General features: G+C 58.5%; 1 protein-coding gene across 1 annotated transcript in view; it reads right to left on the reverse strand.

Moving 5' to 3' along the window:
* NSD2 (nuclear receptor binding SET domain protein 2) overlaps positions 1–11,003 on the reverse strand; it is a 46,053-nt gene extending 35,050 nt beyond the window's left edge. Inside the window, exon 1 of the mRNA XM_053672504.1 lies at positions 10,543–11,003. The gene's annotated coding sequence lies outside the window, so the exon portion shown is untranslated. The remainder of the gene's footprint in view (positions 1–10,542) is intronic.
* Between the last annotated feature and the right edge of the window lie 13,282 nt (positions 11,004–24,285).

The raw sequence follows: 24,285 nt of genomic DNA on the forward strand, positions 1-24,285 counted from the left end.
CACACAGACGCCTGCACATGGGGCCCACAGCAGCTTTACTTACAACTGCCCGATCCTGGGGGCCGCCACGGTGTCCTCCAGGGAATGGACGCTGGACTGCGCCTCAGTCTTAAAAAGACAGGACCTTCAGACACCTGCTGCACGACGCTGACCCTCAAAAACCTGGTGCTCAGTAAAAGGAGCCAGTCACAAAAGACAAATCCTGCAGTGCCCCACTCATGCGACATCACTCCACAGTCAGGCTCGCAGACATGGGAAGTACAGTGGCGTTTGCAAGCCGGTGGGGGAGGGGCACACGGGACGAGGGTGTCTCGTGGGGACAGTCTCGGCTGTGCGGGGGGCGCTGGACGGCTGCACCACAGTGCGGACGTGCTAAATGCCCCTGAGCTGGACACTGAGCAAGGGTTGCATCGGCCAACTTCATGTTAATGTCATCACCGAACACCTCTGCCCTCGGGCTTACATTCCAACAGAGTTCCGGCAGAGACCAGGAGCGTGGGGGCAAGGCAGTTTTCCGAGGATAATGATGGAAACTGTTCCCGAAAGGGAAGGAGACTCAGTATTCAAACTGAGGGGCACTGGGCGGGGGGGGGGGGGGACAAAACGGTCACAGAGCACCCAGGGCTCTGACCCACACAGACAGGCAAATACAGGTCGAAGCCTAGACACAGCACCTCATGCTGAAACCATGGACCACTGCCCAGCTCCAGCAGGAGGGTCCCAATGGACAGCAGGGGGCGCTGTCCCTCTAAAGCCGGGGTCCCCAGCCTCCCTCCCCCCAGACTCCTCTGGCACTACGGCCCGAGCCCCACCTCCTGTCTCCCCCACGGCCACCAGCATCCTGGGAAAGACTGTTCTGCCCAGAACCGATGCCCGGAGCCGATGCCTGGAGCTGAAATGGCCGGGGACTGCTGCTCTAAAGGGCGAAGGGAGAACAGTCCCCCGTAAACCACTGTTCGAACGTGAGGCGCAGGCTCAGGGCGTCCAGTGTCGTAAAAGACACCAGAAGATGCTCTGCAGCAGAGTCCGAACCCAGAGGAAAGAAGGGGATGCACCGCGGAAGGGAACAGGGGTCATTCTGAAAGCGTTTGTATCTAAAAAGAACGTGAGGCTTCCCTCCTCACATTTGTCAGCACTCCTTCGGGAATAAATCTCAATGAAGATGTCAACAGAGGAGTCCCGGCCAGTGTGGCTCAGTGCACTGAGTGCCGGCCTGCAAACCAGTGGGTTGCTGGTTTGATTCCCAGCCAGGGCACAGGCCTGGGTTGCGGGCCAGGTCCCCAGTAGGGGGTGTGCAAGAGACAACCGACTGATGTATCTCTCCATCTTTCTCCCTTCCTTCCCCTTTCTCTAAAAATAAATTTAAAAAAAAAAGATGGCAGTAATTTCCAAGAGTATAGGCCCACGTGGATAAAGACACCAGTGGGTGAGAATGCCAGATGTCAGCCACGTTTTTCCTTGTAAAACACCCTCAGGTAACAAACGTGACACGCAACTGGTGTAAGAAGGAAAGGCAACGCCGGTGCTCTGGTGGAGCCGAGAAGCACCTCAGTGCCACCGGCCGTCCTCCCCGGTGCCCTGCCTATGCTGCTTTCTGTCACAGGGTCGCTGACACCACGGGGCCAGGCACAGCCAGTGTCTGGGAGTCTGGGCAGCGTCCACCAGGCCACCAGGACCGGAGGCTGGCACCCCTGTCCAGGGAGGGCAGTGTCGCTCCCAGCAGAGGGTCACCTGGACAACCAGCGGCTAGCACCGTCCTCACTGGCACGAGGCCCACGCCAGAAACTAGACAGAGCCGGCAACAAACGGGGGTACACACCCCCATTCTCGCAGCACTGATGGTCTAGAGAGGAGAGACCAAGCTTTCAGAAGGAAGACAAAGGTCTGGGGTGGGAAGTGGGAGGGAGGAAAGACCCTCCCAGACCGGGGGCTCCGGTGTCCAGCTGCAGCTGCTCTGCCCACCGGTGACGCAGCAGTGCGTGGGCCGGGAGAGGTCTCGGGGCGGGGACAGTGGAAGCCGTGCAGGGGCAGGGGACGGAAGTGACTGGGAAACCCGTGCGCACCCCCCCATTCCCCACCTTCTGGCAGCTGGCGCCACCCTCGCCCGACTGCTCCAGTCCCGCCCGCGCTGAAGGCTGGCGAGGACCCACACCTCTCCAGCACAAGTCCAAGTCCATGAAGGACAGGGGGCCCGCTGGGCCCTGACTGTGGCCCTGCTCCAGCACAAGGCCCCTCCGAGCAGCTGGGCCTCGTGGGCTTAGAGCCCACTCGCCCACTCGCCCAGCACATGCCTCGCCCGCAGCACCACGCCTATAGGACAGAAGGGACTTCTCGCTGAGCCATTTATTCCGATTGGTTCCTGTGGCTGCAAAGGGGCTCCGAGCCGCAGGCCAGAGAACACCGCCCAGGCCACCTCCTGCTCGGCCAGAAGCCTCCCTCCCCTGGTCCGGTCACTGGGTCCCTTGGTCCCACGAGCGTTGCTGGGGGGTGTGGACCAGTGGGGCTGCTGTGGAGAATGGCCAGTTCCTCCAGAAGCTCAACAGAGAGCCGCCTCGTCCCCCCCGGCGACCCCGTTCCAGGGGGCAGACCCGGGGCAGTGGAAACACCCGTGAGCGCCCGCACAGGAGCCCTCCACAGCAGCATCGCTCCCGAGCAATCGGCCCCAAGTCCCACCCCCAACGAGCGGCAGGAGGCCGGCGGGTCCCCGTCAGGCAGTGCTGGGCAGTGTCTAGGCAGGGGCAGGCTTGGGCCAGGCGAAGCGCTCACAGAGACAGTGGGTGGGTGGCTGGGGGCTGCGGGGCAGAGAGGCTCACGGGCACAGGCTTCTTTCAGGTGATGGGAAGACGCAGGAATTAGTAGTGACAGCTGTGTCACACTGAGAATAGACTAAAATCACTGCATCAGACACTTTAAAGTGGTGACTTTTATGTTAGCGAACTTTACCTCGATCCGAAACGTCCACTCTCACCGAATGTGGGAAGCAGTTACCTCTTTCCCTCTGAAGCACATGCCCAGCATGATGACGGTCCCTGCCACAGCAAGGACCACGACCCCATCTGCGGAGGAGGACGCGCCCCTGCCAGGCCCACTGCCTCCCTGCGGCTGCGCACCGCGGCGGGGGAGGCCTGGGAGGCGGCGGGCACTGCCGCGCGCGCTGAGGCACAGGAGCGTGCCGCGGAGGCCCAGCTTCTCTTTAGAGTTTTAAAGGTACATTACAAAAATGTAAAAATATTCCCCAAACAATGAGAAATCACAGCACTCTGTCCCACCACCCCCTGCTGCTGGGAGACAGAAGGTGGCAACCAGGGAGCACCCTCATCCCATCGTGCTGCCGAAAGGAGGGGCCGGGGGAGAGGAGGAGACCAGACAAGGCGGGAGGCAATGGAGGAAGGGGCAACGCTGGAGAGAAAAGGACACCTTTCTCTCTGATGGAGCACCTTCGCAGCCGGAGTTCCGACCCGAGTCGGGAGACGCAGAGAACCAGGGGAGGCCTGGGCAGAAAGCCCCCCAGAGGACACCCAGGCGCCCACAGACACGCAAGAAGATGCCCAACGCCACTGTCTCAGAAATGCGTGTGGAAACCGCAGGGAACTGTCACCTCACACCTGCCAGACACTTCTGCCGACTGGTCCACAGACACGTGCCATGAGGACGGGGGAGAGGGGACCCTCGTGCACCACTGTCGGTGGGAACACGGGCGGGCGCAGCCACCGGGGACAGCAGCATGGAGCGTCCTCAAAACATTAAGGGCGGATCTGCCTCGTGACCCAGCTGCCCCACTTCTGGGACTGCACCCGAAGGAGCCCAAAACGCCAATTCAAAACGACACGTGTGACCCCACATTCGCCTGCAGACGACTCCCGCTCCGTGACAAAACAGCAGTCCCGGCCCCTGAAAAGGCACAAGTGGGCCTGCAGGGCCCCTCGCTGAGTGTGTGGCCAGACGCAGAGGGCCAAACACCACGTGACTTCACGTACAAGTGGAACCTAAAAAGAAAGACCGACCGACAACTAAACAAAACAGAAACAACCCGCAGACGCTGAGAACGAGCCGACGGTTTCGGGTGGGGGGGGGAACCTCTGCTCTCACAGCCGAGGACAGCGGGCTTGCCAGTTTCACCCAGAACCCTGCCCCTCAGCCCACTTCCTCCTCTGCCCGCCACCCTCCCTGCTGGCCACCATCATCCTTCTCCTGACGGCCACCAGCCCCCTCCCTGCCTCGCTGGCCAAGGTGCTCGGCATCAAGGCACCGGCACCAGGGAAGGGCTCCGTGGGACACAGACTGCCAGCCCCGCCCAGGGCCTGGGCCCCAGCGGGCGACGGTGGGCCCCAGCGTCTGCACTCCCGACAGGCCCAGCGGACCGGACTCGGGGAACCGAGCCCGGCAGCACCTGCCTGCTCCTCGGCTGAACCCAGAGGTGCCTCTCCGGCTCGGGTGCGGCTGTGGCCCCCCAGCTGACACAGGGTGAGAAAGCACATGCCTCCGGCAGCTTCCCGTCAGAAGAGACACGTCCCTTCTCAGTGTCCAAGGCAAATCATGTGGCCACACCTGTGTCCAGGAGACCACCCACCTAGAGCAGGGGCATTGGAGAGCCTCCGCCCCGCAGGCAGAAACCACGACGGGCCCCCGTCTCCAGCCAGCACTCGGCCCACCGCTCAGGGCACTGGGGGAGGCGCCTCCCAGGGCCGGCAGGCCCCCCCCACCCCCCGCACACTCTCCCGCGCACTCACCCCCCCACTACCGCAAACTGCCCATTGCTCTCAGGAGGAAAGTGCTCACTTGAGCCCGGAAGAGCCCACCCCAGCTCTGCAGCCTGTGTGCCCCCAGGCCCCTCACCCTGCTCCAGCCACACCCGCTTTCTGCTCCTGTCCCCGCCCGCAGAAGACACGCGCCCACAGCCTGGCGCTGTCCTGCACCACCCAGCACTGGCCAGGCCCCAGTCGGGCGGGACAGCCCTGCAGGACCTGTGAGATGCCACCATCTTTCTTTCCTGGCTTCCCTTCGTCCTGCAGAGCTCTGACTGCAGGGTGGACAGACTGGGCAGGGCCGAGCGTGCCGGCCGCCACAGCCCCGCGCCGGTCCTGGTCGGGCCGCACTCTCAGCCCCCCTCTGAGATGTGCCCGGGGAACCCAGGCAGTGAGTCGCAGCATCAGCATGGATCTGGACGCATCGCCAATAGGGACTCAGTCTCTTCTCAAACACAAGCAGCCACTGTGGCAGCTGAAGAGGTGGGGGTTCCCCAGCAGCGACTCTCACGGGGCCCCCATTCCCGCCCTGGCCGGTCCTCTGCCTCCCACCCCGGCCCCTCCCACTGCCTCCCTGTCGATGGGACCCGGGTCTGGCACCTGCTGCTGGCAGCTCCGAGGGGCCTTCACCGCGCTCCTCCTACACTGTGTCGCATGTGAATTGGTTCTTGGCAATAAAGATCCAGGTTCAATTCTTTGGCAAGACTATTTCATGGTTTTTCAAAAACGTGGCCCTTTGTCCACTGACTCTGCTCTGTTTTTCCCGCACAGCGAGGTCTGCAAACTCCATGGGACGCAGGCCCTGCCTCACCGCCAGCACACGGCTGACGGCCAGTGAGACAGGATGCCCCGCTGACTACATGTAGCGGCTCCCTGTTCCGGGGCAGACGGCCGTCCGTTGACAGGGCCCGAGAGGCAGAGCAGCATGTCCCCAGGGCACAGAACCGGCTCAGGCCCGCAGGCGCCCCGGCGGCACGTGGCCCGATGACCCTGGGCCTCCCCTCAAGTCTGTGGGGTCCGGCCTCCTGCCATGAGGACCCAAAGAGCCTCGGAAAAGGTTTGCAGTGCAAAGCCACTTAAGGAGAAGCTCTGCGCAGATGGCAACTTGACTTCAAATCTTCTGGGGAAAGCAAGACAGAAGTTTCCTTTATCTAACATTATTTCAACTTTAAAAACCTAGGAATTCACAAGCTTATGAAATAAAAATCTTTAGGAGAGAAGGCTCAAAAGCTACCCGCCCCCCCCCTTAACCAAGTGCCTCTGGATGCAGCCCGGAACCTCCAGGACAAGTCAGAGGGCCCCGCCCCCAAAGGCTCACGGCCTGGACGGGAGGCGAGAGTCTGCACTGCAGGCCCAGCCAGGGCCCTGTGCTCACGGAGAAACGAGGCCGCTGGCCTGGGGGCCGGGCAACGCCCCAGGGAGGCCTGCAGACGGGACCCGGGGCGGCCCAGCGGGACAACCTCAGCGCCCTGCCAAGGACTGGCCAGCAAAGACGCTGAGGACAGGCAGGGACCACACACCACCAGAGCTCCCCTGTGGGACGAGCAGCACGGCCCCAGGGCCGCTCTCAGGGAGGCCGAGCTTCTGTGTGGGAAGGACAGAAGTAGATGACAGAGGGGCCCCCTTCCTTTCCACTGCTGCACAGTGAGACTGGGGCAGCAATCCCGTCCCCATCCTGCAAACTACCAGCCCCAGAACTCCTGGGGCCCACCCCCCGAGTCTGAGTCCCACGCTGACCCCAGCCCACCAACGGCCCCGCTCTTGCATTTGCCCACTCCTCCTCCCCCACCTCCTGTGCGTGGGAAGGCCACGGTTCTCAATGACTGGTCCACGGGCCTCCTTTGACCTGTCGCCAGCCCATGGGGAGGTGGCCTTTCCAATCTCCTACCAGAATGATGTGCTCACGCCACTGACTCCCTGTCACCTGCACCCTTCACGGAGTTTGCACGACGGACCTGATACAGGGGCTGAGGGGCCTTCGTGTGGTCACTGAGTGAACGGCCCCCCCGGGCACACGAGAGTGGCCAGAGCTGCCCTGGCAGCTGTGGCTCAGTGAGCTGGCTGGTGCCACCAGTTCGATTCCCAGTCGGGGCACCTGCCTGAGTTGCAGGCCAGGTCCCAGGTACTGACATGCTAGAGGCAACCAGCTGATGTTTCCCTCCCTCTCTTTCTCCCTCCCCTCTCCTGTAAAAATAAATAAACATTTTAAAAATCTAGAGGAAAAGGGAAAGAAGGTCAGGAAAAAGGAAACTCCCGCCCTGACAGACACCTCAGTGCAGTCCGGGAGACGGACAGGCAATGGGACCCATTTGGAGGGGGGGCGGCGGGGCGGGCAGGAAGCCCCGTGTGCGGGTGTGCAGAGGAGAGTTCCTGATGCGGGGCAAGTGCCACGGCCTGAGGCCACGCACAGCTGGGCACCAGGCCAGGGGCCCCAGTGGCTGGAGCCCGTGGGAGTGGACAGTGGTGGGAAGGCGGGTGAGACACAAAAGGCCAAGGACACACCCCTGGGCCTCCCAAACCAGTCAGGGACTCGGGGCTGGGGGCCAGGTCCCCAGTGGGTGCAGGCGAGAGGCAACCACACATTGGTGTTTCTCTGCCTCTTTCGAAAATAAACGCACAAAATCTTTAGGAAAAAAAAAAGACTGTCTACACACCCACTAGCAAAGGCCAGCACTCGGCTCAGCCTGCACTTTGCAATTTCTACCCTGTGTGTTTTGTGAACTATTGAGTATTAAAAACCACCAAGTATCACAGAAGTTAAGATGCTCGTCATCAGCCATTTGCTTTTTGGGAGCCAGACTCAAAAAATAACGCTAATTTGAGGTCTGTCTTGATTTTTTCTAACTAGCAAACCGAGTATCATCAAATCAATCAGCTCCTTCAAAAGCTACATCGCAACCAATACACAAACACAAAATGCCGCTGAGTCCCTGGGGTGACCCACTTCAGACTTCGTCTCCCCAAAGTGCTTACTATAAATAACCACTCGTGACAAAGAAAGGCACCAGTCGTGTGAAGACTGTGCCAAGCAGGAGCCCAGGAGCCTAGGCCCCCACCTTCCACGTCGCCGCTCGCTCCCGTGCTCTGCGGCTCCGTGCGCCCCGTGCCCTGCCCAGGACACGGCCGGCGCGGACGCACCCTGCCCTCTCCATCGCAGAGGTGGTTAGTCACAGGTCGGTCCTGCTGCTGCTGTTCCACAGTTGATTTTTATTTGACATTTGCACTCGCTGGGACGAGAAGAGGAAAGAAAGGAGGCCGGCCTGGCAAACAGGCCGTGGCTCCCCGACGAGAGCAGGGCAACCCTGGGTCAGCCCCTCCCTCTCCAAACTCAGCCTCCTGCAGACGCTCCCTTGCTGCCGTGGCGAACGAACGGCACAGGCAGACAGGCCGGGCGCTGGCATTCAACCCAGCTGTTGGGTTATGCTGAGTCCTGGGCCTGCGGCTTCGGCATCTACTGAGTGCCTGCCATGATGGGGCACCAGCACAGGCAGTGACAGTCCTCCTGCCTCCAAGAGCCCACCCCACAGGGGAGAAAGGTCCCAGGTACCCCTGGAAGGCCGGGTGCTCTGCCCTCAGCCGGCGAGGACAGCAGAGGGCCACCCCGCCACAGTCCACACAAAGGCCTGGAGCCCAACACGTGGTGAGCAAGGACACCTTCACTGTAATTGGGCAAAAGAGAAGAGCTGGGCTCCGAGGCTATGACGCAGCTCCAAGACGGGCACTCGGGGGCCAAGCAGCCGGCCCAGCCAAACACTAGCAACACGGCATGCCCAGAGTGTGAGCAGAAAGCCTGAACCTTCTGTCCCTGCTGCTGGGAGCCTTTCCTTGGAAATGTGCTTTGTCCTGATTAAAACGAGCAGGAACAGAAAGCTGGGTGACGAACTTCGGCACCACTTCAGCTCATGCTTCCATATGTGCTTGGTGACAAGAACCCTGTATCTCCCATTGCACACAATTTACTAGTGTTTCCTGTCTTCTCACCGGCACTTCTCAGGAAATCTAATTCCACCTACTTTTACATGTGATATACTAAGCAGTAAACTGTAAGAGGAAGTAACTAATTAGCTTTAGTTTACATTCTGCCCTGTGAGTAAACTCTTCAAAGCTGGACTACTTGCAGGAGGAGAGGTCGTCCAAGGGGAAGAAGGCTGGACCCCCCTGCAAGGGCTGCCTGGCCTCTAACCCCTGTGATTCTGACCCCCGCTTCCTTTACTAACTCACCCTTGAGCAGGCGTGGTTTTATACGCCCTGTGTAAATCAGCTGCATGAAAAAACGCAGGCTTAGTAGCCACCCCTTCTTTCACTCTGTATGCCTCCATGAGCCACAAGTTGTGTTCACTCACCCCTTACAGACGAATTTGGCACGTGTTCACACACAGGACAAAGCACCCATCACCCTCTGAAGCTTCTGAAGATCCTGCAGCCCCTCATCCCACACCCTCAGAATGGACCCTCTAGGGCTGTGATGCGGCAGGAGGGCCGGCTCTGGGTACCGCGGGCACCAGAGACCCCAGCTCTTCACAAAAGCTCACACCCATGCGGTGTGCACTGGTAACCACGGCCCCAAACTGAAGGCTGAGAGAATGGAAGAGAAGGAAAGGAAGTGACTCAAAGTCAACGTGCTTCAGGCATGAGTCCTGCTCCGGCAGCCGGCGGTCTAGATTTGAGCCCAGGCCCGGGCAAGCCCACGCAGAAAGGGATGTCTGAGCTCTGGGGCTCGTTTCCTCCGTGTTACCCTTTGGAGTTGGGGGTTTTCAATACCGTTGCTCTCCTCACATTTAAGTATGTAACAAGGACATTTAAATTATTTTGGAAAATAAAAGTTTCAGTAGCAACGCACGAACGGGATAGCTAACTTTCCACCTTAATAAGCTTATTTAAAAGCACATAAAACAGACTCAGCACCACCGAGGCATTTAGGCTGGTTAGTGACGGAGAAACGTACATCTTGGTGTTTAACCCACTTAAAAGTCAAGGCCTTCAAAGTCTGAGCGCGGGCTGTCAGTCAAGAACTTCCCTAACCGGCTCCCCAGTCACCGGTCGTACGGCTCCTCTGCTGCAGGCTCTGTTCCCATGCGCACCCCAGGGCGCCGGGTTCCTGCCCCGAGGGGATCCCTGCCGCCCAGATACTAAGTTTCCGCTCAAATGTCAAACCTGGGACCACATGCGTCCCGGGCGCCGCGGGAAAACAGCAAGGCTGCAACGGTTCCAAGTCCTTTCCACCCAAAGTCAAGAGCAGCGGTTTTTAAATGCCCAGATTTTAAACCGCCCTCCCGGCGACTGGGGTCAAGCCAGAGTGTGGACCGGGGCCGCGTTTGTGCGCGCCCCGAGGGACCTCGTTGGCCCCGAGGACCGTGGGCACCGAGGCGAGTCTGGGGGCGGCGCGCGCCCGCAGCCCGGCAGGGTCCCCGCGCCCTACGTCCGCCTCCACCTGCCAAGGCCCGTTCCGGCAGCCGGGCGCCCGTGCTGACCAACGGCCAGCGCCCGCCAGTGTCTCCCGAGGACCCGCGGTAGACAAAAAGCACCTCCCCGCCGCCCGCTGCGCCCCTCCCACCGCCCGGCCCGAGCCCGGCCTGGCCGGCGCCTCACAAAGGCCGGCCCGGCCGGCTGGGCGCCGCCGCGAACAAAGGCCGCCTGGCCCGCAGGCCGGCACAGGTGCAACCGCCGCGGAGGCCCAACATGGCCGCGCCCGCTCGCCGCCCCGTTACCACCGCCGCTGCAGCCCGCCCAAGTCCCGGCCGCGCCCCCGGCCCCCCGGCCCCCGCCCCACTCTCAGGCCCCCGGCCGCCCCAATGACCTGTGGTGCGTCGCATCCTCTGGCGGCGGCTCTCGGACCGCGGCGCTGGGCTCCGCGGCGGTGGGGAGGGGGCCGGGGCCGCGGGAAAGGAGAGCCGAGGGAGGGGAGGGGGCGGCGGCGGGCGCAGCGCGGCCTGGCCGAGGTTCTCCGCGCGCGGCGCCGACCCCGCCCCCGCGCTCCCGCCCGCCGCCGCCGCCGCCGCCGGGCCGCCGCCGCCGCAGAAGCCGCGGGAAAGTGCACGCCGCTGATTGGCTGCCGCGCTCGCGGGCTGTGGCCCGGCCGTTCAAATCCTCGCTGGGCTAACGGGGAGGGGCGGCGGTCGCGGGTGGAGGCCGGGCCGGGCCGGGAGGCTGGAGCCGGGGCCGCGAGACCCCGCGAGCCGCCTCAAATCCGCGCCGACGCGCGCCCCGCTCCCTCTGTTCGGCTAGGCGCGCGCCAGGAGGCAGCTGAACCGAAAGCTCCGAGCCGGAGGATGAGGCCGGGCGAGCGGGCGTACTGACGTCACGGCCGCGCGCCCAATCACCGCCCAGGAGGCCACCCCGCGCGACCCGCTCCGGCACCGGACGGGGGCCCGCCGCGCCCTCCCGCCCTGCGCTCGTGCGCGCCTCGCGCGGGAGGCACCCTGGACGGTGGAGGCAGGAAGAAGGTGCTGGTCCTGGAGCTGCCGCTCTAGAAGGCGGCGGTCGGGTTTCAGTGCGCATACGCGTGAAAACCTAGGTGGACCTCGCCGGGTAGCTTGGAGGGGCTCCCGCGCTGAAGAGGGGCAGAGCCCCCACGCCTGCGCTCCTGAGCCCTGCAGCATGGACTAGGCAGAGATGGTCACAAGCAACTACAGGGATAGGGGGGCCGGCAGACCCCATGGTGTTGCGGTCTTCCTGCAGATTACCTGCAGAGCGAGGAGGGTTCAGCCGTCCCCCAGCCTGCAGGACTCAGGGCTGGCCTGGAGCTGGGTGCATGGGGGCCGGCGGGGGGTGGAAGATGGTGGTCAGAGTCCCTGAAACTGTCCTCGAAGGGATCACAGTCCCTGAAACTGCTGGGGGTGGTGTCATTCCAGGGAGGCTGGGGTGGGGCAGAGGCCCAGGAGTGGCCTCTGGACAGAGTCCAGCTTTGGGAAGATCACTCTGGCCGCGGTGAGGAGAGCAAGTGTGTACAGTGGAAACGGAGACTCACCCCTCAGGTTTCCCATCGCAGGTCTTCCAGCCCAGACTCCTGTGCCAGCTCCTGTAGAATCTGCCTCAGTTGCAGAGACCCACCGTGATCACCACCACCAGTCCCACCCTTCCTTGAACTGGCCACATCCGTGACAGGTTGGAGTACAATGGCCTGATCAGTTCTGCCAGTGTGCGACTCCAGCAGGCAACACTCCCTGAAGAGAAATGGGCATTCAGACTCCCCACCTGGGCCAGCTACAAGCTTGAGCGACTTCCCACCCTGGTGTGTACCCAAGCCCAGACAGGGCCCTCTCCAGTGTCCCAGGGATTGTGGAATCATTCACCCTTTTGTCTGGGAAGTGTATGGTAAGGACTTGCCGCCGTGTGCTGCATTCTCGCAGGGTGCTGGGGATCTGGAGTAACCAGAAGAGATGCCCTTACCACCGGGAGCCCTGGAAGGGGTCTAGTTGGGCGACCCCTTTCATATTCGTATCGCCATATCCCTCTGTCTGGGGAAGGACTGGTGTCCTCTGGACCCCTCTGTAGCACAATCCTGAAAACTTAGAGCCATCCCAGCACCTTTTAAATCCCGGCAGTACAAGAGGAATTTCCTCTATCTCATTTTATTTCCCAGACTTGGAATGAAGGCTCCTCTTCCAGAAGAAAAAAATCTAACTTAAGAATAGTGCGATCGACATGTAAATTTATTCAAAACATGCAAGTGTGTGTTTGGATTTTCTTGAAGAAAGTGATTTGGAGCTAGCTGGTCTTTTTCTGCCCGGCAGGGGCCTCCCTGAGCCCAGATGGCCGTCTCTCGGAGGTTCTGAGGTCTTTTGGGCAAGTCTGGCCAGCCAGACAGCCGCCAGCCCTTCATGCACCAGCGGACTTGGTAGAGCTGGCCCTATCGACTGACCAGTACATGTCCCTAATGGGTGCACTCACCTGTGAGGCTCCCAAGGGTGGGCACTTGATTCTGGGGCAACTATTTTGGTGCACATACACGCTGGCACTTCTGAGAGCCTGGGTAGCTTCCCCCACAGGATGGACAGAGAGAACACCTGGTCCTGGACAGCTGGCCTCAGGCAGGCAGGTGAGGGCATGGAGCGGCGGAGCCTAGAGCCCAGTGGGCCCAGAGGTGTGCAGGGCACCCAAGAATGGCAGTGGCTGGGGCCGAGCCTTATTTTGGTCTCTGAGACTCATCATTTCTCTGAGTGAAAACTCTGTACACAGACAAGGGCAACTGCAGCTGATGGAGGGACTAAGAATCCAGTCTTTTGTCATTTCTTTTTTTAATAGAGGAAGGGAGACAGAGAGAAACATAGATTTGTTTTTCCACTTATTTATGCGTTCAGTGGATGGTTGATTCCTGTATGTACGCTGACCAGGAATCGAACCTGCAACCTTGGTGCATCAGGACAATGCTCTAACCAATTAAGCTACCTGGCCAGAGCAGAATCCAGTTGTGACACATCGTGGCAACCACAGACAGACAAAAAGCCTTTCCGAGGGCAAGGGCTGCCCTGCTCAGACTGCTGGGGTTCAGTTGTCCTCCACCTTGGCTCCCACCCCCACCCCCTGGCAGTGAGCCTCTCAGGCTGAGGCTGAGTCTGAGCTGAGCTGAGCAAGGCATTTAGGACCAGGGTACCCAGACCCACCTGGGGCTCTGGAACCAGGCCTGCAGCCACAGAGCAGGGTCAAGCTGAACCAGAAGTCCCTTTGCCCACAAGGCCTGCAGCCTCACCGCCTCTGGCTGCCTACTAACGGCCCAGGGGGAGCATCCAGCTGCAGGAGGCGCAGTCCACTCTCCCCTCTGAGTTCTCCCTGTGGCCCTGCCTCCCCTGCTCCTTTTCATCACAGGTCCCGCAGCTCAGGGCCTGGACCTCCCTTTAAGAGCTGCTGCCAAAGGCCAGGCCCAGGCCTCAGCCGAAGGAGCCCTGGAGCCCCAGCTTGGCCTCCCCATCCCCCATCAGGGCCAGGGTCCCCAAGGGGCCAGGCTCATTGCTGTTTCCATGGGGATGCATGCACTCTGACCCCAGCCTTTCTCCATCCCCAGCCAAATAAAGAGGGCTTCCAAGTGGAAACCAGCAGTCTCAAGCCGCCCCTCCTCCAGTGCCCCCAGTGGCCCCTGCCTCCAAGGAGAGAAGGGAAGGGAGGTCCCCTCCCTTCAGCCCAGGGCAGGCCCAGCCGTGGCAGCAGGGGAGGGGGGCCCCACCCCCACCTCCCTGGAAGCCCCTTCCCAGCCTTGAGCACTCTATTCTCCAAGCTGGAAAGCTGGACTTCCCCAAGGCCAGGCTCTGCCTTGGCTCCCACTCAGCCCAGGACCACTGCAGTCTGCTGGGACAGCCGCAGGAGCTGGCAACCAGCAAACAGTACTGTGAGCCCCCTCAGGTCACAGGGACCACCCCCCTGATGAGCAGGAGTCCCTGTCAGGCAGGGACATGGATGTGCAGACTGAAACTGTGCTTCACCCCCATCCCAAGTCGTGGCCAAGAGGCCTGAGCAGGTCTCCCCCACCCTCTCTGCCCAGCCCTCTCTCTGCCTGCCTTGGGACTGGCTGCTGGGGGCTCCCAAGAGCCTGCAGTGCCTGTCACCTTCCGTAGTCACCTCCAGGACAGCTCAGGGCTGGGGTCCAGTCCTGGGGGCAACTGCGGACCCATCTTCCCCACAACGGCTGCTTCCTGGAGATTCCACCCCAGCCAGCCAGGACTCCCCCTCCTCCTCCAAGGAGTCCACCTCCTAAATCCTCCCCTCTTCCTCTCTTCTGCTGTTCTGCCCGACCACCACCTCCCACCAATGACCGCCAGGGCCTTAGTCCAACTTCTTTCCTGGAACAAGGGGCAGCTTCCTCTTCACTGGCTCCCCTGCCCCACTTCTTCCTCTCCAGTCCATTCTCTACACCCAGTCCCCGGGGGAGTTTTTATAAACCGCAGACTTGCCCACGTTGCCCACCAGCCTCCCAGTGCCACTCACACAAACCCCACCCCTCAGCCAGCCTTGAGGTGGACTTTGGGGAATGGGGAGGACGTCCAGCCCAGCCTCTCCCCCAGAGTTCCCCATGTGTGAAGCTGACTCTCAACTGGGCATGTACCCTTCGGACAGCCATGCACACCCACCCTGGGCAGGTCCTGAATTGAATGTCTCCTCTCCCTCTCCCCATGCCAGGTCTTGGCTGTGACACTACTTTCTCCAGAAGCCTACCTTGACCAACCCCCACCCCAATCTGGCTGAGTCCCCTGGAGGGCACCCACAGTCCGTGCTTATCTCCAACGCTGCCTGCAGCTGGACGGCAGGCTTCCCATCCATCCCCTAAGGCCCTCAGTGACGTGCCACAAAACACACAGTAACTTTCTCCAAGCCTTGGAAGCCAGGTGCCCAAAGGCGGGGTGTGTACAGACCCCTGCTCCCCACCAGCACTTTGGGGGAGAATCTGCCCTTGCTTCTTCCCAGCTTCTGCTGCTGGCCGGCAGTCCCTGGGTGTCTTCGGCTTGTGTGAGCCTCACTCCAGCCCCAGGCTCCATCTTCACCTGGCCTTCTCCCTGTGTGCTCCGGGTGTGTTTTCGCTTCCCAGGACACCAGTTATTGGTGGTGCCCTCCTGATGACCGCTCCTAACTTGATCATCTGCAAAGACCCTGTTTCCAAATAGGGTCGACTTCCCAGGCAGGAAGTTGGGATATGAACATATCTCCTGGGGGGACGCAATTCAACCCACACCTCTTTTACTAGGGATACAACCTTGGGCGAGTGTGAGGCCTCTGTCTGTAAAATGATGTCAATAGCAGCGGGGAAGGAACCGCAGCTTCGGGTCCGAGCCCGCCTCCCCAGGGCGCGAGCTCACACCTGCCCAGCGGCGCTCCCTCCAGAACGCGCAAGGGAAGCCCGGGACTTGGGGAGGGGGTGGTGCGGTTGCAGGAACCTGGCGGCATCGGTGCGGCCAGGGCGGAGGAGCAGGTCGGGCCTCCAGGCCAAGGAGTTAGAGACCTACTCCCCCGCCCGCGGCCCGCCTCGGGCAGCGGGTGCCGACCGGAGCCCCGCCCTGAGTCCCCGCCGCTGCCCATTGGCCAGGCACCTCGTAACCCCGCCCCCTGGTGACCCCGCCCTACCGCCCGAGCTGTGGCTTCCCTTCCAGCCTCCAGACTCGAGACTCCACGTCCGTGCCGCAGGGCTCTCGCATCTCCTGGATCCTTCCGAAGGAAGAAAACGAGGCACGCGGACTGAGGGCAACGGAGAGAAGACCCGCGGAGACCTACGCCGGGCCGCCCGCACCCTTCCTGCGGCTCCCCCACCCCGTCCTCCGCGCAGACTGCACCAGCGCTACGACCACCCAGGGCCAGGCCCGCTGCCAGCGCTTCCCACGCACTCAGGCTTTGGCTAAAGAAACGTTGTTTTGTGCTAAAGTAACTCTTCTTTTTCTAATTATGAAAATTGCAGGGAATTAAAACCCGGAAAGGCAGAAAAAAGAAAATAAAAGTTCTCCCCGAGCCCTGGGCCGGCAGCGAGATGGAAGACTGGGAAGCTTGGGGAGCCCTCCAGGTGCAGACAGGCGTGGCCCCCTGCGTTGGGGACGGGCCAGAGACAGCAGCCTGGCGGACAGCCGCACAGGACACAGAGCATGCCCTCTCCCTCCCCCACGCACCCCCCTCCCAAGCCAAGATGGATACCTCTTTTTTTTTAATTGGAATAACTTTATATTTGCATAAAAGATTTCCTTAGTAGCTTTGTCAAAACTAAGAAACCGACCTTGGCCCTTCACCGTGAACTAAATGCCAGACTCGATCAGAACTCACCAGTTTTCCCACAGATGTAGAAGGGTCTCTTAGAGAGCGAGACTGACGGAGGCGTCTGCTGGGGGACCAGGACAGAGGAGCCTGTCCCAGCCCCGCCTCCCACTGCAAGCAACCATCACCAGACAGATGAGGCGGCACTTTCAGGGGGCGCGGACAGGAAGTGCAGCACTGTGACCCCAACGAAGGGAAATTCCTGAGGTCCCTTTGACCACCCCAGCTCCCATTGTGTGGGCAGCCTCATGGTGCAGGGAGATGGGGTCCACCCAGGACACGCTGCGTGGCTGAGACGAGGGGCTGTCACGGGTGGGGAGGGCATTGCAGGAGAGGCAAGTGTGTGGAGAGGAGTCCAAGATGCCCACGGTCCTGCCCAGAGGACTGGGCTGCACAGGCTTAGGGTGAGGCCCCGGATTCACCAGAGAACAAAGGCCTGGGAGCTCTGGCCAGATCCAAGTAGACACTTTGTCCACATTCCCTGACCATCCCTGGCACACATTTGAGACACCGGGATCCCTGGCCTGGCAACTGGGGCCATGTCCTAGAGTAAAACATTCTCCAAACTCATCCTATCTGCTACCTCTTGCTGGGTATCATGTAGTGCTTCACAAGAATAACAAACATTAACCGTCGCACGCGGTTCCTTTTGGTCAGGAGTCTGAGACTGGGCAAGCTGCACAGACCTGGCTCAGGGCCTCCTGTGGGGCAGCAGACCGGCCGTCACCCAGGACTGCCATCGCCCAAAGTCTCCATGGGTGCTGTGGATGGGCCGCAGAGGGCTTACTCAGGAGGTGCTGGTCGCCGGCAGGAGGCCTCCGTTCTTCCCCACGTGGGCCTCTCCGTGGACAGCTTGAATGTCCTCCTCACAAAAGGGACTGGCCTTCCCACAGTGGGAATTCAAAGGGGAGGCCGGCCTAACAGCAGTCATTGGTCATAGGGCCGTGGTAAGCACACTCTGAGCCTTTCAGAGGAACACACTGCAACCTAGAGACTAGAACGTGCCATCCACAACAACAACGACGACACGTACTGAGAAGTCAAGGCACACAAGGACACGAGGGACGTGTCCACCGCCAAGGAACACAGCCAACAGCAGCCCTCACCCTGAACCCAGTGTTAGACTTCAACACAGTTGTCTCGAGGTGTTTGGTAATTAAAGAAAAATACGGTCTGAGCAAAGAAAAAACAAAACAGAAAAGTGGAAGCTGTTCAAAAGGACAGAATGAAAATTTTAGAAATGAAAAGTACATAAATGACGAGAATCACTGGGTAGGTTTGGAAGGACACGGAAGGTGACAGAGGAAGGAGTCCGCGAGCTCACGAATGCTGAGGATCCGATCTGGAGAACGGAGAGGAAGCCGTGGAAGGAGCCGTCCCAGGTACCTGGTGGTCCCGACCGAAGGATTTCACACGAGTGATGAAGCCTGAGGAAGAGAGGAAAGGGACAGAAAAAATACCTGCCAAAATAAGGGCCACGATTTTTCCGAGCTTGACAAAAACACTGGCTTAAACGCCCCGAACGTTCAGGGAGTCCTTAGCCCCACTCGGGATTCCGTTGGTGTGGTGCGGACCCCACGTTGGCACTCAGAGTCCAGCCAGAGGACTGGCAGTGAGGAAGGAGACAGTGGTCTTCACAGTCAAAACTTCACATGTTTGCAAACTTCACCCCAAAAGAAAGCCACGTGGACCCACTGACTTGCCAGTGTCTCATGCAGGGACTTCTTTCGGTTTAGAGCAAATGGGCCTTGGGTCAGGGTGTGACTGGGAATGGGGTGGATGGTACAGGGTGATCAGCAAAAGAGAAGGAAAGAGCAGACAGAGTCCAGGCCCAGGCACACAGATGATGGAACCCTGGTCCAGGACGGGGGGCACAAACGAGGGGAAGGAGGGACCCCTGACTCTGGAGGCCTGGGAAGCACGGTATTACCTGTAGGGTGGAAATTTGATGCTGAGATGTACCTCAAACTGCGTGCCAGGATTCCTGGAAACTCCAGATGAAACAGCTATTAAACAGTAAAAGCAAGTCTTGCCACTGTGACTGGTGTGGCTCAGTGGATTGAGCACAGGCCTACAAGCCAAAGGGTTATAGGTTCAATTCCCAGTCAGGGCATGTGCCCGGGTGGTGGGCCAGGGCCCTGGTAGGGGGCGTGCGAGAGGCAACCACGTGTTGGTGTTTCTCTCCCTTTCTTTCTCCTTCCTTCCCTTCTCTCTAAGGAAATAAGTAAATATAGTCTTTTTAAAAAGTCTTTCCATCTTTTTATAGAAGATAGGGGTGACTAGCTGTGTGATCTTTGATCAGGGAAGAGTTCTCCAAAAGGATGGTAGAAAAAGCCATTAGGTATCAAAGGAAAGACTGGCACATTTGCATTAAAATTAAGAAATTTTGTTCATCAGAGGACATCAAACTTCCAAAACAAACTTGAAAAAGAACAGGATGGAGGTCTGCTAACACCACGTATCAAGACAAGTTATAAAGCTACAGTAATTGGCCCTGGCCGGTGTGGCTCAGTGGACTGAGTGTCAGCCTGCGAACCAAAGGGTCACCGGTTTGCTTCCCAGTCAGGACACAGGCCTGGGTTGTGGGCCAGGTCCCCAGTGGGGGGCATGTGAGAGGCAACCACACATTGATGTTTCTCTCTCTCCCTCTCTCCCCCTTCCCCTCTGTCTAAACATAAACAAAAAAATCTTTAAAAAGAAAATAATTAGAGCCACCAGGTATTGCCTGGAGTGTAAACAGAAAGGCCAAGCAGCAGAATGGCCCCACATGTACCAGGGTTCCACTGTAATTCAGTGGGGCCTGTGCTTTCTGCTTCTGTAACAAACGGAGTGGCTGAAACGATGACAGTGTATCATCCTAAAGTGTGTAGTTCAGACAGAAATCAGACTCAGGTGTCACTGCCTAACAGTGAGGTGTCACCAGGGCTACATTCCTTTCTGGAGGTTCTAGGACCAGGTTCCTCTTCGTACCTTCTAACTGCAGCTTGCATTCCTTGGCTCAGGGCCCCTTCTCCCACCTCAGAGCCAGCCATGTCTGTTCCAGTCTCCCACAGACCGCATCTCTGCCACCACACCTCTCTCCTCTATTTCTAAGGGTGCTTGATTACTCCGATCCAGCTGGATAATCTCAAAATGCTTCATATGATCATCTCTTCAAAATCCCTTTTTCCACGTAAAATAACATATTCATAAGTGCCAGAATTAGGATGGGACATGGACATCTGTGGGGGGCTACTATGCTGCCTGCTGGATAGGAAGGAAGGTGGTCTTTTCAATAAATTCCCTGGGCCTATTTTGCTCCCATCAGGGGAAAGTCATCTTGGATGCCTGCCTCGAAATATATGAAACAAACAAATGTCAGTTCCAAATGATCATAAGCCTGAACGTGAAAGATAGAACAACTACGTTTCTAGAATAAGACATAACAAGATGTCTTCGTGGCCTTGGGGTAGCAAAGATTTCTTCAATCACAAAAAGCACTCACCAAGAAAGATTAAATCATGACGTTCAAGAACCTCTATTCATCATAAGACATAATTAAAGCTGAAAAGATAATCCACTAAAGGGGAGAAAATGCTGCAATACATACATCTAAGGACCTATGTCCAGAATACACAAAGAACTCTTACAAATCAATCAGAAAAAGGCAGGCGACCCATTGGAGAAATGGACAAAAAACTAGCTTTCCAAAGCCACTTCGAAAAAGAGGAGAAACAAATGGTCAGGGACTTATGAAAAACTTTCAAAATTGGTAGGCATGAAAGGAATGCAGAATGAACCACCACAAGCCTCAAATCTTCCAGAGTGGGAGCCCTGGCTGGTGTAGTTCAGTGGATTGAGCGCGGGCCTGCGAACCAGACAACGAATCAGACAATCGAGGTTCGATTCCCAGTCAGGGCACATGCCCTGGGTTGCAGACCAGTTCCCTGCAGGCCAGTTCCCAGCAGGGGACACACAAAAGGCAACCATACATTGATGTTTCTCTCCCTCTCTCCTTCCCTTCCCCTCTAAAGATAAATAAATAAAATACTTTAAAAAAAAGTGGACTGGCGGGGATAGCAAGGACTGGCGGGGATTCGGGGCAGCCGCTTGGTCTTCTGGCGGAGGGCTCAGTGGGATGCTGCACCCACCCAGGGGAACCATTCGCCAGTAGCGTTAGCTGAGCTTCAGCGCACCCCGGCCAGCACGTCTACTCACCCGGCCAGCACCTCTACTCCTGTCAAAGACACACCTTTGTGCGGCAAACGCCATGTGCAACAATGTTCACAGCAATGTTATCCATAAACAAGCTCTGGCTATTCCTATACTGGGATACTGCACAGCAGCGGGGGAAACTCAGGTTGCCCACAACGCTGGTGAATTTGATAGACGTAATGGTAAGTGAAAGCAGGCAGACAAAAAAAGGCGTATGTTATTTGACTGCATTTATATAACATGAAAAACAGGCAGAGTGAATTTTCAGCAGTCAAAACCGGGGTAGAGGTTACCTCTCAAAGGGGCAGTGTGGGGGGAGGGGGGACGAGGGCGCTCGTGAGAGCCGGCGGCTTCCTGCCTGGGTTGGACAGAGGTGCTGCTGTCCGCTAGGGGGCATGATGGAGATGGCTTCCGGCTACACTGAGGACTTGGCTGCCTCACTTCACTGTGATGCTGATAAGTAGAATGAAAATATGAATTTAATTCAAAATAAAAATTGTTCACTTTGAAGGTTTATAAAAATATATATTTGCAATCACACTGACCCAGCAACCTCGGGGTCTGTCCTCGAATCCATTGTGCTAAGTTCAGGTGATCTTATTTTTTTTTAAACATTTTATTTATTTATTTTTAGAGAGGGGAAGGGAGAAAGAGGGAAACTTCAGTGTGTGGTTGGCTCTCACACGCCCCCTACTGGGGACCTGGAGCACAACCCAGGCATGTGCCCTGACTGGGAATTCAAATTGGCCGGTTGGTTCACACACAGACTGGCACTCAATCCTCTGAGTCACACAAGCCAGGGCTAAGTTCAGGTTTATATACAGAAACCTCTTCAAAGAACAGAACCTGAGAAAGGTGTTTTCTCAGTCATGTAAAACAGGCCAAGGTTGGCAGCCTGGACTCCTTTCTATTCTGTCGCTGGTGGTGCTTGGTGGCAGAGGAAAGCAGAAGGCTCAAGGGGCCACCTTCGCTTTAAAGGCCTGTCCCCCGAAGTCACAGTTCTAGCTTCAAGCATCCCTCTCTTGCTGGCTTGCTCGCTCTGGTAGCTGACTCCAAACCCCCATCAGGCCCCCCAGGTAAAACTGCCACTGTCCCTCACTCCACCCCCTCTCTTCCCCAGTTTAAATTTCCCACTCAAGCCTCACAGTCACGTTCTTGCACACACCTCGACCTCACTGTTCCTCCCTTCTTTAACCATACGTTCGGGCAGAACCCCAACCTGGTCAAATCCAACTCCGCCTGCTGTGCACTGAGCATGGCTGATGTACAGCTCCAAGCCCTCCTCTGGCCTCCTGGCCCCTAACCAGACTCCTACCCCAACCCCTGGATGATTCTCTACCCCGGTCTCTAGCCTGAATCTTTAACCTCCCCAACTGGGCGTTCTTGCTGCCAGGACATCCATCCCATTGTTTCTCTCAACTCTTGTCACTTGTGTAGATGCAGGCTACTGTGCAAGGTCATGCACAATTTATGGGGAGAACAGGGGAGAGGATGAGGAAGCCCCTCAGAAAGAAGAGAAAAAACAAAAAGAGCCCACAGAATCAAAACAAACTCCTGGCTGGTGTGGCTCAGTGGATTGAGTGCTGGCCTGCAAACCCAAGAATCGCTGGTTCGATTCCCAGGCAGGGCACATGCCTGGGTTGCAGGGTCAGGTCCCCTCTGGGGGGCGCGCGTGAGGCAACCACACATTGATGTTTCCTCTCTCTCTCTCTTCCTTACCCTCTATCTAAAAATAAATTAATAATTAAAAAATAAAACAAACTGGATGTGCAATGATTCCGTGCACTTTGACTGTGGCATGAAGAGATGCAGGGCAGGAAGTCGGCTGACGTGTGGCAGCAGGTTACCCATTGCACGTGGTGGGACGCCTCGTTTATCCTCTGATGAACGTGAAAAGGCTACTGCAAGCACATGTTCTTTAGATAATTAAAGAAACCCATAAAGTTATTGTTGAAAAAGGGGTTTCTCTAGAACTCCAACCTGCCCGGCTGCAGAGAACTCACAGCTAGCTGGCACCCAGAAGCTACCGCCACAGTGCACCCTACCCCTCCGTGGAGACCTTGCTTTTGTATTCCCCCTTCAACCTGACGGAGCTGGGCCCTGGGTAAGTCATCCGAAGGGCAAGTGAGCAGTGTTGTTACCTTTCTTCACACCTGGAGCATCCGGCACTCAGAGCAGGAGAGGGCTTTCCTTCCCCTCCCCAACCAACATCTTCCGAAGTCCTGCACACAGACAGTTCTGTTGGTTCATCTGTCACGGCCGCCTGCTTGGCCCTATCTTGGGCCAGGTGGGGCCCCTCAGCCACACCAGGGACCAGCTCTGATTCTCACCTGCCCCTTTGGTGGGCCTCACCCCCGCCCCTCCATGGCTTTGAGCCATGAGGCACTCTGTCGCCATGGCTGATGCTACTGCAAGCATCCTCCGACACTTGGGGCATTAAAATGTTAGTCCTGTGTAACCCTGACTGCCTGTCTGTCCACCCTGTTTCAGGCCGGGACTTGTGTGCAGGAACAGGACTGTCCTTCCTTATCTCCCACTTGCCTCCAGGGTGTGGGCATCCATAGGAAAGAGGCCTGGTTTCATGGTTTGTTGGCAGTGGAGGCCTTGATTTCTGGCACGTGTGGTTAGATTCACTCGATTTGCTGTCTGTAATACTCAATGTCCTGTACCAACATAGGCATTTGGTGTCACTTTTCAAAGGGCCTGCACTAACTCGCACCACCTTCTCCCTACTGGGATGCAGACACCTGGGCCAGTGCCTTACAGCTCTGGGTCAGGCAGGCTACTTCTTTCAGACGGTGATATTGAGAGGCGGGGAAGCCTCTTGCAAAGACGTGCCGTTTACCAGCTTTTGAAGAGTAGGGAGTCTGCTGGGACTAGAGCTCCGCACCGGTGCACCCGAGGACAGACGTGCAGAGTGTGAACTGCAAGACCCTCCCCGTGCGGTGCCTTGTGAGGATATCGGGTGAACAAGGCAAACAGATGGACAGGACGGGAAAGGCGGAAAAGCCATTCCAGGCACAGGGTCCAAGAGGAGCAAAGGCTGGGAGGTGGGAAGCCGGGTGCCGAGTCCCGAAGGGTCCGGTGCGGCTGGATTGGGGTGCGGGGCGGCAGGGGGATCCCACACACCGCCCAGCCTGCTCTCCCTGCGTGACCTCGTCGACCTTCCCCCACCCCTGGGACCTCTGCGAGTGTAACCTCATCTTAAGGAAGGGGGGGTGGGGCTTCAAGGTCACTCCTGGAGAGTCTGGTTCTGGAACGGAAGCTGGAGCTCAGCTGGGTAGTCTGAGGGTGTGGCAGGCCCTGGTGCGAATTTTGGAAGCCCCATCTCGGACGGGGACGGGCAGGCCTGGCCGCAACCCGACGCCGTGCGGAGGACGCGGCGTGCGGGATCAGGCTGGCTACAGCTGTAAACCCGGGGGTCACTTCGGGTTGTGCGTGCCGGCCGGGGGCGGGGCCGAAGCCAACTTTAGACCAGCGCAGCGCCCAGCGCCCCCTAGCTCTCCGCCGCGCAGTCAGCGCGCGACGCGGCGGGTCCCGACTCCGGGGCCAGACTTGCTTGCTCCCCCAGATTCGCTTGCTTCCCCGGCGCCAGACTACGGAAGGGCCCTATGCGCACGCG

Source organism: Artibeus jamaicensis, unplaced genomic scaffold (assembly GCF_021234435.1).
Source record: "Artibeus jamaicensis isolate MK-2021 breed Jamaican fruit bat unplaced genomic scaffold, CSHL_Jam_final contig_76, whole genome shotgun sequence".
Lineage (NCBI taxonomy): Eukaryota > Metazoa > Chordata > Mammalia > Chiroptera > Phyllostomidae > Artibeus > Artibeus jamaicensis.